This window comes from Silene latifolia, chromosome 3 (assembly GCF_048544455.1).
Source record: "Silene latifolia isolate original U9 population chromosome 3, ASM4854445v1, whole genome shotgun sequence".
In the NCBI taxonomy this organism is placed as follows: domain Eukaryota; kingdom Viridiplantae; phylum Streptophyta; class Magnoliopsida; order Caryophyllales; family Caryophyllaceae; genus Silene; species Silene latifolia.
In genome coordinates, this window is record NC_133528.1 from 134,493,965 (window position 1) to 134,506,176 (window position 12,212).

The window sequence follows — 12,212 nt, forward strand, 5'->3', positions numbered from 1 at the left end:
GACCCAAGTGGATATGTATACTATCCACCACTATGACCCAAATCACCTCCTACAACACTACTACAAAACCGACCAATTCTTGATCAAGGAAGGGTGGTTATGGGATGTAGCTATTTTAGTGAGTTTGCCAAATGAATAGGTTGAGGCTCAAAGGGGGTGAATCAAAAAGGGAGATAATGGAAGGGACAAAACAAGGCAATTTGGCTATGTGAGGTTCATATGCATGTGGAAACGAATTTTATTTCATAACTTGTGCACAAAAAAATGGAATGCAAATCATGGCCTAAGGACGGAATGACACACTTATGCGTCTAGACATAACACGTCTCGCGAGGAGACCTACTCACAATCCTAAGCGGGGGTCGGGTATGAATGCACCGACCCTAGAAGGCTCTAATCCTCACATTTGAGTAGTTAGGTCGAGGTCTAGATCTAGCCTACGGTCCTCTCGGTCTCACAAGGCGGCCAAAACTTGGTGGACATGCCCTTTTTCCATATGCTAACCATGTGACACGGGTGCGAGCCATGAGGAGGGGGAAGGCACGGTCAAGACATAAGTCATCATTGGGGTATCATAATCCCTCCCTAGACCACATTTTTCGAAAACATGTATTCACAAACTCAATGCAACATGAAGGAAATACAACACGTATATACAAGAGAAACAAATGCATGCGAGAAATGGAAATGAACATAAGGTAAACATGCAACAATTATCTAAACCTAGCAGCACGTAAGCACACACACCAAGTTCCAAAATGGAACATCCTCATCAACATAGCCTATCCTCCTCCATATATCCAACAATATAAAGGAAAAGAATAGTAAAGGAGAAAGAGATAGGAAAGATTCAACCGAGCGGTCTTCTAGTCTCCTAATGCCTCAAATGTCCCGTGTGTGCCTGCACCACTTGCTAGACAAACATATATATACAATGCAATTTTTTTTTTGAATTTTTTAAATTTTTTCAATTTTTAGGCATTTTTTGAATTTTTATCGAATTTAAAGGTGCAAACAAATATTCACAAAGTGGATATTTCCCTCCCCACACTTGAAATTTACATTGTCCTCAATGGAACAAAGTGTAGGGAGAGAATAGGAAAAATAAATAACAGATTTTTGGTGGTTTTTGAATTTTTTCGAAATTAAAGAACATATTTTTGGATTTTTGAATATTTGAAAATAAATAACATGTTTTTGTATTTTTAAAATGATGGAATTTCCTCCCCACACTTATTTATTTACATATTTCCAATGGAAATAAATGTGTGGAGGAAATTCGGAAATGAAATACATGTTTTTGTTGATTTTTTGATTTTTCAAATTTTTAGTGGTTTTCAAATAAGCATGCAATGCATGATCTAACCTATATGCAATATTTAAATACGATGCAAGCTACACTATATGAATGCAAAGAGAACTAATTTAGATTAGCTCCTTATCGAATCATGTCACTAAATGCAAAATGCGGTAAAAACTTAATTAAAGAGGAGAAGAATATATACATTGCGGTGGTTCTTAAGTAACTCCACCAAACCTCTTCATTCAAAAGTCTTCATTCAACCGGGATCAATATCCCGAGATCCAACCAACCTTCCACCTTCAATACAAGGATCAACAACACAAGAACCCTTGTTCTTCATCATCAAAGTATGCAACTTACTCATGGCATCTTGAACTTCTTGCCATTTTCGGTTAATTTCTTCTTCAAGCTTTTCCTTAGTCTCTTTGTCAACATTAGGGTCACATACCCTTTTTCCTTTCGATCTCTTCCTCCATCTTTTTGGCTTCTTCTTTTCAATTCCCGGTTTTGATTTTGGAGGGGCATTGGTGCTAGAATTGAACTTGGTTTCCCAAGTCTTGCCCATTTCCCCACACTTATCTTTAACATTCACTTCTTCTTCAAGGAACTTATCCGGTGGCTCATCATGAACTTTTGGCTCACAAGAAATTAAGAGCTCCATGTTCTCATCTTCATTCTCATGGAGTTCTAATGTTTCCACGGCAAACATGTTTTGAACCACGATTTTCTTTGAAGCATGTGGTAGCTTGAATTCAACTTTTTCCTTCCCAATTTTGAATGACAATTGTCCCTCTTTGACATTTATGACGGCTCCTCCCGTGGCCAAAAATGGCCTACCAAGAATGATACGAGAGCGTCTTCCCATAGGGATATCCAACACAACAAAGTCGGTAGGAATTGAAAGCTTACCAATTTGAACCATGATATCCTTGAGAATCCCATTCGGAGATTTGATTGTTCCATCGGCAAGTTTGATTGTAATGGAAGTGCGGGCTAAGCTTGAAATATTCAACCTCTTCACAAGGGCAAGTGGTATGACACTCACGCTTGCCCCTAAGTCACATAAAGCACTATCCACCTTTTGGTCACCAACGGTACATGGAATTGAGAAACTCCCGGGGTCATCAAGTTTGACGGGAATTACTTTAGACTTGACCACATTGCACTTTTCACTTGAGGCATCAAGCTCATGTCTACTAATGTCCACTCTTCTAGAAATGACTTCTTCTTGCTTGGCCAAAGAGTGTTCTTCTATCATCACCACCTCTTCTTCTTCCGGGCTCTTCTCAACTTCTACCATCACATTTGGTGATTTCACAATTTCTTCAAGCACAAATTCTTCACTCATAGTGGTTGGTGAAGTCATAATCATCTCTCCCTTACCCGGGTCAACTTCAACATCCAAGCTTGTACCATGAATTGTCATTATTTGCTCAAGCACATAGTCTTCTATGCTCTCTTTTTCGGGCTCACGGTCAACTTCTTGGAATGTTTCCATAGCCATGGAAAAGGGAGTAGTGTAAGATAACTCCTCTTGACTTGGCAAATCAAATGACTCTTCTCTTTCCTCTTCAACTCCAACCATGATAGCATTAACTTCCTTTGACTTCATAGGGTCTCTTGGATTTTGCCCTTGTCTTAGAAGTACACCCGGTGATTTTTGAGAACTCATGAGAGCTTGGGAAGCCATTTTAGCTTCAAGACTCTTGATTTGTTGTTGGGTATTACTTGCCAAATCCCCTATCAACTTCACCAAGTTTTCACATTTATCATCTCCCATGGTAGTGCTTGCTTGGGATGGTGGCTCTTGGTTGAAAGGTTGGTTGGAAATTGGAAGAGAAAAGCCATATCCTTGATCTTTAAAGTTGGAATTTTGGTTGTTCCCTTGGTACCCTTGATTGAACCCTTGATTTTGCCCTTGGTTGTACCTTTGATTATTGTTGTATCCTTGATTGAACCCATTGTTGTTGTTCCATTGATTGAATCCTTGGCCAAACCCTTGGTTAGCTTGGTTTCCATGGTTTCCTTGGTAAAAGTTTTGATTACCTTGGTTCCCTTGGTTACCCTTATAATCATGATATGCTTGAGATTGGTTGGCAAAGTTTTGGTTGGATCCTTGGTTGTTGTTGAATGAGGGTCTAGGTGGACGGTTGGAAAAATTGTTAAATGCTTGGAAAGCATTCACCTCTTGCACATTGTTCCCATCAAAGTTGTTGTAATTATTGGCACACAAGTCATATGTGTGACCACTTCCTCCACAAAGTTCACAACTTGAGATTTGAGCCACTTCCTCCATGGGTGCCCCATGTGAGGTTGCGGCTTGGTGCACTTGATTTCTTTGAAACTTCTCAAATTGTTTTGTGAGTAAGTCGAGCTTGGCATTTGTCTCGGAGTTGGAGGAGTTTTCCTTAGGAAACTTCCCATTCCTTCTTAGCATGTTTCCTCTAGAACCATAGTTTGCTTCCGAATCTACCATTTTCTTGATCAATGCCGTGCCCTCTTCATCACTCAAGTGATCAAATCCTCCCCCCGCGGAGGCATTTACCATCTCCTTGGTCCTTGGTAGCAAAGTTTGGAAGAAAGTTTGAGTGATGTACCATTCCGGTATTCCATGGTGGGGGCAACTTGCTATCAAGTCTTGATAACGGTCCCAAGCTTCACCCAAAGACTCCCCATCCTCTTGTTGAAATGTATGAATCTCATTACGGAGCATCGCGGTCTTTGAGGAAGGGTAATATTTGGCCATGAATGATTTAGCCAAGGCATCCCAAGTAGTGAAAGTATCCGGTGGGTGAATGTTCAACCATCGGTCCGCTTTGCCCGTCAATGAAAACGGAAACAACATCATTCTCAAGGTGTCCTCGGACACCCCATTCTTTTTCATCATTGAAACCTTTCTTTTAAACTTCCGGAGATGAGCATGGGCATCCTCTTCAATATGCCCCCCGAACAAATCCTTCTCAATCAAACCGACTTGGGCGGGATGCATCTCAAAGTTGTTGGGAGCCAAGGTGCCAAAATTAATTGGTCACAAGCATCATTGTGGTTAGGACGGTTATGGTCACGTAAAGCCATTGGTGGTAGATTTGGTATATGAGAAGGTGGTGTTTGAGGTGGGTTATTTGGAAGTTGGAAGTTGTGAAATGGATTTTCTATTGAAGGCTCAATTGTAATGTTTGGTTGTTGTTGAGTTGTGTTTTCAATGAGAGGTTGGATGGGTGGATTTGCTTGGTTTATGGTTGCTTGAGAAGAGGTTATAACCCTTGCAATGGTCCTATTCCTTAAGGCTCTAAAAAGCCTTTCGGGATCGGAGTCAAAGAGCAAAGCTTGGTGGTTCCTCCTAGGCATACAACTTGACAAACCGTAAGACTCCTAGTGCTTTTACACACTAGGGTGAGGCAAAAATCACACACACTCTACAAGAAGCACACAAACTACACAAACAAGCAAACAACAAGACTAAGACTAAGCCTAAGACTCTAACTAACTAAGCATAACCTAACGCCATCCCCGGCAACGGCGCCATTTTGATATAGGAAATTTGCCGTCACTTCCCAATCAAAAACAATTTATAAAGAACCAAATAAAAGTAGTATTTATTCGGGTGTCGAACACAAAGATGGCGGGGGTTAGATACTTGGTTTGTTTAAGTCTTTAGTTTAGTCAAACAAAATAAGAGGTTGATTTATCTAAAACTAAGATGCAAACAAGTTAAATTAAACTAAATGAGATTGTATTCAATTGATGGAAGGCTAAGGTCTTTGGGTTCACAAAGGGCAATTAGGGGGAGAAACAAGGTCTAACAAGAGAAGGGTAATAATAGTGGTAAAGGGTTTAAGACTAATTTCTTAGTCACCTTAAGCTCCTCAATAAGTTGTCACTTGATCGAGATGAACTAGCTACAAATAAAGCATAAAGACTACCCAATAGCATGAGCACCAAGACGGATCGAATGCATCAAAGAGATGTTCTAACTTTCATTAAAACTCATCTATAAGCACTTCTAAAACTATCTAATAGCACAATGCACCAAGGTAAGCCAAACATGTTAATGAAATGTCCAATTTTCATTGAGGCATTTCCACAAACACTTCAAATGCATTAAGAGTAGAAACCACATAATCACCCAATTCAAAAGGTTAACAACCCAAATTCATCCCCTTAATTACCCAAATTCCCCCTATGACCTTAGATAAGACTACTCACTCATGTTCATGGGTGAGAAATTACCAACAATTTCCAACAATATACAAGTAAACATTGCAAACATGATAAAGACTAATACTTTTGATGAATAACAATTAAACAACATAAGAAATGTAAACAAATGAAAGTAAATGCAAACAAAAGATGAGAATTGTACCAACAAAGAAGAAAGTAGCAATCTTGGATAATAATGGAAGAATGAATTTCTTCTAATCTTCAAATACAACCCAAAATACTAATTGTATACTAATGAGAGATGAGGAACTTGAATGAACAAAGGAAGAATTAAACTAATAATTAAAGAAAGATTGCAAATTTTATTGAATGAAAAGGAGAGAGTAAATATTAGGGTTCTTGAGTTACAATATAGAGGGACTAATGGACTAATCTAATTTCTATTCTAATTGGTAGTGGTCTAATGTCTAAGGGTAGTCTAATGTAAGGGGTAAGTAATGAGTAAGTAGTCTTTTATACTCATCTAATTACTACTACTAATAATGACACTAATAATAATAATAATAATATTAATAATAATAATAATAATAATAATAATAACTCTAATCCTAACTACAAAACTAATCGACACAAATTACCCAAACAAAAACAATCGAAAATCAAAGAAAAGGAAAAAAAGGGAAGGGGAAAACACGATCAAAGACAAAAACGCAGCAATGGGGTGTCCTGCCGGCACGCCGGCGGCCGGGGCTTGTGCCGGCAGCGAGGGCAATTGAAAAGAGCATAAATCAAGTGGGATGTGTGTTTTGCCGGTCAGTCGACCGCCGGGGCACCGGTAGAGAACAACAAGACTGATGCAAAATTGTTGATTTGGTGCGTTTTGCCGGCTGGCCGGCTGCCGGTCCCTATACCGGTAGCGAGGCCATCACAAAAAGGAGGAAAAATGGGTGTGTTTTGCCGGTAGGGGATGTCAACTGCCGGGGCGCCGGCATGGAGCACAAAGCTTCTGAATAACTTGTTTCGATTCCGAGTTCGAATCTGATTGTGCTTTGGTGATGGTGGAGTTGCCGTGCTGCTGCTGTTGCGGGTTTAATGGAGATGGAGGACAGGGGTGGTGATGATGATGAATTGTTGACGGCTGGTTGTTAATGGTGGATGAATGTGTTGATTGGTTATGGTGAAATGGATGGTGGCAAATTGAAATGAAGGTGATGGCTGTTTCGAATGTAGGGTGTTGCTGCTGCTGTTATTGAATTCCGGTGTCGGGCTGTTGGAATGATGATGAATGCAGGTTGGAGGTGAACATGGAAATGGTGATGGGATGATTGATGAATGGTGAAGATACTTGAATGAAGAGGGAGCAGCAGGTGGTTGCTTGAGCATGCGGGGTCGTGTTGTCAAGTCTGGAGATGAATGGTGGTGCAGGTGGTTAATGGTGGTAAATGAGATGTGGAATGATGATGAAGGTGACGAATGATGAAGATGGTGAGAGTGAATGAAAATGGTGATGTGGAAGATGATGGAGCAAAGGCAGGGGACGAGATTGACCTTGGTAAAGTCACATGGCAAACTTTGACCTTTGATTAAATGACGTATTCTAAGTCCAATCTCATCAATTTGATTCCGTCTTAACCCGCTTCATTTCCGTCTCATTACTTCTCCTTACCTACACATTATTAAAATAAAGTGATATTAATATTAATATTAAATAAAAATTCCGACTAATGAATAAATATAACTACGACAACTATTATTATAAATTAGTAAATAAATGAGCTATTAAGTCATTTAACGCACACAAAATCGAGTCGGAATAAGGTATAAATGCGGGGTAAAATACGACTAAAATGCTACTTATCAATAACCTTTCACAAGATACAGACTTACCCGAAGGTATGAAAACTTGCTCACTAACAGACTCATACGCCCTCAAACCCAACCGTTTAACATGACTCGAAGATAAAAACGACTGAGAAGCCCCCGAATCAAACAAAACAAAGGTAGGAATACCATTAACAAGGAATGTACCGGTGATAACGTGCGCATCTTCCTCAGCTGCTTGCTTCTCCATCATGAATAGCTTTCCACTGGTCTTCTGTCCACCTCCCTGGACAGTACAAGCTGAAGTGGTCGGCTTAGCACCCGACCCTTGATTGTTGTTGTTGTTCGCTGGTGGTTTCTGGTAAGAATTACCGCCGTTGCGGTTGCCTCCACTCTGGTAACTCTGACCTCCCCGGTTTGGCCATGATCCAGCCGGTCTGTTGCTCGCGAAGCTCTGTGCAGGTCTCTGAAAAGATCCCGGTGCACTTGTGCACTCATGTCTCTTGTGGCCTACACCACCACAACCATAGCAGGTCACTCCCCAACTATTAATCACACTTCCACGGCCACGCCCAAAGGAAGGCCCAGCACTGAACCCAGACCCAGAAGAAAACCCTTTAGATTGATTGTGGTTGCCTTTCTTATGGTTAGATTGGCCACCACCCTCGCTCTCAGACTTCCTCTTCTCACCACCTAACCTCTCCTGAGCCATCTCCACCAACCTCTCAGCTCTCCCAGCCCTCTCATAAGCTTCCTTAACATTAGTAAGGACTCCCACGGGTAACTTATCCATAATCTTAGGGGCCAACCCCCTCACTACAACAAATCCCTTGCTTTCTCGACGCTTTTTTTGGCTATTTTCGACGTTTAAAAGCGTCGGCATTAAATTTCTCGACACTTCTAAAAGCGTGGTTTTTTGAGGTGTCAGGACTTTTTGACGCTTTTTGGTGTCAAACTTGTCGACGCTTTTTTGCGTCAGTGTTAGATTTTTGACACCTTTTCGTGTCGAGAATTTTGAAGCTTCTCGACGCTTTTTTCCGTCCCTCTAATTTTATTCACAACTAATGCTTTCGGTATCAAAGACTAAATTAAATGATATAAATTACTAGATGACATCATAATGAGCGTATAGAAAAACAATAATTTAACAAACATATATCCAAAACACAATTTTTATACCATAAAGTTGCATTGTCAAATGGAATACATTACTAATTCCAAAAAACATATTTTAATTATTTCAATCGAACAAAAGAAATCGAAAATATATCTCTACTAATGTTTTTACGCAAGAATCAATGTCATAAAGCAAACACCAGGACAACACCAAGAAGAAAGATCGACAAAGAAGCGGACAACATCAACAAGAAAGACATCAAGAAGATAGTAAGACACAAAGACTCGGACAACATCAAGAAGAACACATCAAGAAGACAGACCAGAATAAAGAAACAACAACAAGAATAAAGACAAAGAGGCGGTAACAACATCAACACATTAGGAACAACATTAGCAACATAAGTACATCAACATCATTAGCATCATTAGCACATCAACAACAACATCAAGATCAAGACAAAGAAGATCATCAGCGAGGAGACAAAGAATAAATCGATTACAAAAAAAAACAATGACAAGAAACACCAAAGAATATCAGCCCACCCGCACACACAAAACGAAAATTTATGACAGACATATATGATGATAGAATATATCCGAAGTACATAACACATCAATGAACTTGCTTTAGATCATGTCAAGAGGCCGTGCGGTATAATTTGCTCAATTACAACATTCGAATCTACAATAGTACCCGACATTTGAATAATCCAACATAGGTAAACAACATTCAAATCTACAATAGGACGTGGCATTTGAATGATTCCCTTCAAATGAGTATCTATACTCACGATTCTGAGTAACGAGGTACCAACAGGTCATTTTTTTTCAATGTTTAAAGTTTGATAGTTGGATGATTCCCTTCAAATGAGTATCTATACTCACATTTTGCATCCTCCAGTCACCAAATCAGTAGACTAAGCAGTTTATGAAAAATTCCTCACCTTTCATACACGAATGGATGAAGAAATCGCCAGTGATTGACGCTGCTCCTTTCGAGTTAACTTCAAAATGGTTACATGCACTTACAGCCCATAGCTATGAAAATAGGATTTATGGAATTCTTTGTATTTTTTTAATGTGATGTAGAAAGATTGTAAATGGAGGATATCTCTTTAACACGCTAACCAAAGTTTCTGCCCATGGTGATTATGTTCACGTCTTCATACTTGTCCTGCAAAACAATAACAGTAAAAATGTATTCCAGCTACTGTTGTTTCAGGATTAGGCAACTTATAATATAACCTACTCAAGAGTTGACAGTGTAACATACTGTTTCATGATCATCTCAATCCAAATACTTTATAGACTATAAAGTTAATACGTCGAATATTTCTATTTAATTTAACTCCGATAACTCTTTATATTCTCATTTTGGGGTTAAGGATCTGATGTTGTTGTTGTTAACTCCGATAACTCTTTATATTCTCATTTTGGGATTAAGGATCTGATGTTGTTGTTAACTCTTTATATTCTCATTTTGGGATTAAGGATCTGATGTTGTTGTTGCTCGAGCTCTTTAATAAGAGCAAGGGTTGACAGGAAGCTCGACTAACCTTATAAGAATCTCTTCAAGATTTCCAGTCATTTCTCCCTCAATGTAGTTTTCAGTGTCTGCTACCTACATGGAAGTCCTTGAAAAGATAAGCGACAATGACATAAAACACATCTGATCAAAAAGCCACCACAAACTACTCAACACAAGTATACACCTGGAGTTTCGTGTATCCATTCACATAGAAAGGATAACCTGCACAATTACACAGACATAGCATTATACACAATGTTTCATATATCTATTTTCTATTTAAAGAAACATGATAGTCACATAAATATTCTCTCTTTGTAATACTATAAGCATATTGGTTAAATAGGAATGTGGTATATTCATAACTCCAACAGTATATATAGAGCAGGTAAGATCTGAAATTAACCACACAAGATAAGAAATAGCAAAATGAGCACGTCTAATTCAAAACCTATATAGTCATGATGTTAACAATTTATTTTGAGTTGTAATGCTACCCATCTATTGTCTAATTTAAAACCTATATCGCCAGTCTTCTGATGCAAAAAAAAAAAAAAAATAACTCTCACAATTTAGAGCTCTGCATCATGATAAAAATTAAGATATTAGCACAGGTCAAACAAATTCATGAAATCTCTTTAGAGTAGTGTCGATTTCCTCCTCTGGCAAAATTAAAATCTTTTTAGAGTAACACATAAAAATTACTCCCTCCGTCTTAGTCATTTGTTTACCTTTCTTTAAAATACCCCGCACAAAGAATAAAAAAAGGTGTGCAAATTATTGGGACGGAGGGAGTAGCAAACTAGCAATTACTCCGTATTATACAAGGATATTAGACAATAATCATAAGAGCTTAAAACGATATATTTGAATCATTATATACGAATAGGCTACGATTGATTTCCCATGCATCTTTGATAGTGTCTCATACAATGAGGCAGCCTCATAGTAAACAAAAAATGAATTATGTTTTGCAACAAAGTTAAGTCAAACTTTTCCAAAATCTCTATTATGAAACAAAATTCACAATTAATTAACTAGAGAGCACATATGAGAAACAAACACATTATATCTACTTATAGCTTAAAACTATAGAAAGCCTGAATTTGCAGAAAATAATCAAAAATAAATAGAAAATATCACAACGAATATATAGAAAAGTACCATGATGTACATGACATAATCATAATTATTCACAGTTAGCCTTTCAAAAAAAGAAATATTAATTATTCACAGTTAATAACTCACACTAGATGATGGAGATAGGCATGGACTAATGGCGCAGGTGACGATGCATCCATGTGTAATTTGGTTTTTAGAAGAAAACCTCATTTTCCAAGACCCTAATCTACATAATCTTCCCCTTGACATTCGAATGCCAACTATTAAATATAATGCACACTTGTATTAGTTCTAAAATAATAAGTAAATACATCTAATTTAAACTAAAATCGACAATAATAAGAAACCAAATTGAATTGAAATACAGGATTTGGCTTATACCTTTATCTAATCAAATTGAATTTAGGCAAAGAATAACAATGGTAGTGGTCGACGCTCTTGTACATAATGGCCTGTGGTGGTGAATAGCGGAGAACGGCGACATAGAGTTTTCTCACATTTGATTTGATTGATTATATTCAGATTTGAAGGTGATGATAGAAAGCAGGAGAAAAAAAGTTGCGCGGAGAAAGGATGAGAGAGTGATCGACGTGCTAGAGTTGAGGGCGGCGGTTATAGATAGGTTTATATTAAAAGTTAATTTTAGCTTCAATACGGTGTTGCATACACTCAGAGTCCTTGCGCGGTCTATAAATATGGTCGACGGTTGCAAAAGCATAGGTGAGAAAGTGTGGTCATTTCAAGGGATTTGTAGTAGTGCCTCTCAAACCTCAATGCCAGATTCTCCTCACTCAAACCCATATCCTCAGCATACCTAGACTTCTCATTGAACAGCCTGTAGTACTCAGCCACAGACATCTCAGCGGTCATCTTAAAACCATCAAACTCTTCTCTCAACTTACTCCTCACATGTTCCGGTACAAACTCCTTCCTCACAGCCCTACGAAAATCCTCCCAAGATATAGCAGATAACCCTTGGTTTGTATATATCTCCTTGGCACTCACTTTCACTGTATCCCACCACTTGCATGCTGCCTCCCTCAGATAGAATGCAGCCTGTTCCACCCTCATCTCATCAGGACAGTGAACTAAATCCAATATGTTCTCCATCTCTCTCAGCCAACTATCAACAAGGTTAGGCTCCCCAACCCCCTTGTA

General features: G+C 38.6%; 1 long non-coding RNA gene and 1 other non-coding gene across 4 annotated transcripts; one reads left to right on the forward strand and one right to left on the reverse strand.

Moving 5' to 3' along the window:
* The first annotated feature begins 3,909 nt into the window (after window positions 1-3,909).
* On the forward strand, window positions 3,910-4,016 carry LOC141650032 (small nucleolar RNA R71). Its single transcript, XR_012546096.1, has one exon. It is a non-coding gene; the product is annotated as a small nucleolar RNA R71 (small nucleolar RNA).
* A 5,241-nt stretch (window positions 4,017-9,257) lies between these two features.
* Window positions 9,258-11,742, reverse strand: LOC141646313 (uncharacterized). 3 transcript variants are annotated; one of them, XR_012545496.1, is made up of 5 exons: window positions 11,436-11,742; window positions 11,181-11,295; window positions 10,117-10,154; window positions 9,961-10,025; window positions 9,258-9,578 (listed from the first exon to the last, which is right to left on the reverse strand). It is a non-coding gene; the product is annotated as an uncharacterized LOC141646313 (long non-coding RNA). The 3 variants fall into 3 exon arrangements; XR_012545495.1 differs by having other exon boundaries at window positions 9,261-9,578; window positions 11,181-11,314; XR_012545497.1 differs by lacking the exon at window positions 11,181-11,295 and having other exon boundaries at window positions 9,264-9,578.
* Between the last annotated feature and the right edge of the window lie 470 nt (window positions 11,743-12,212).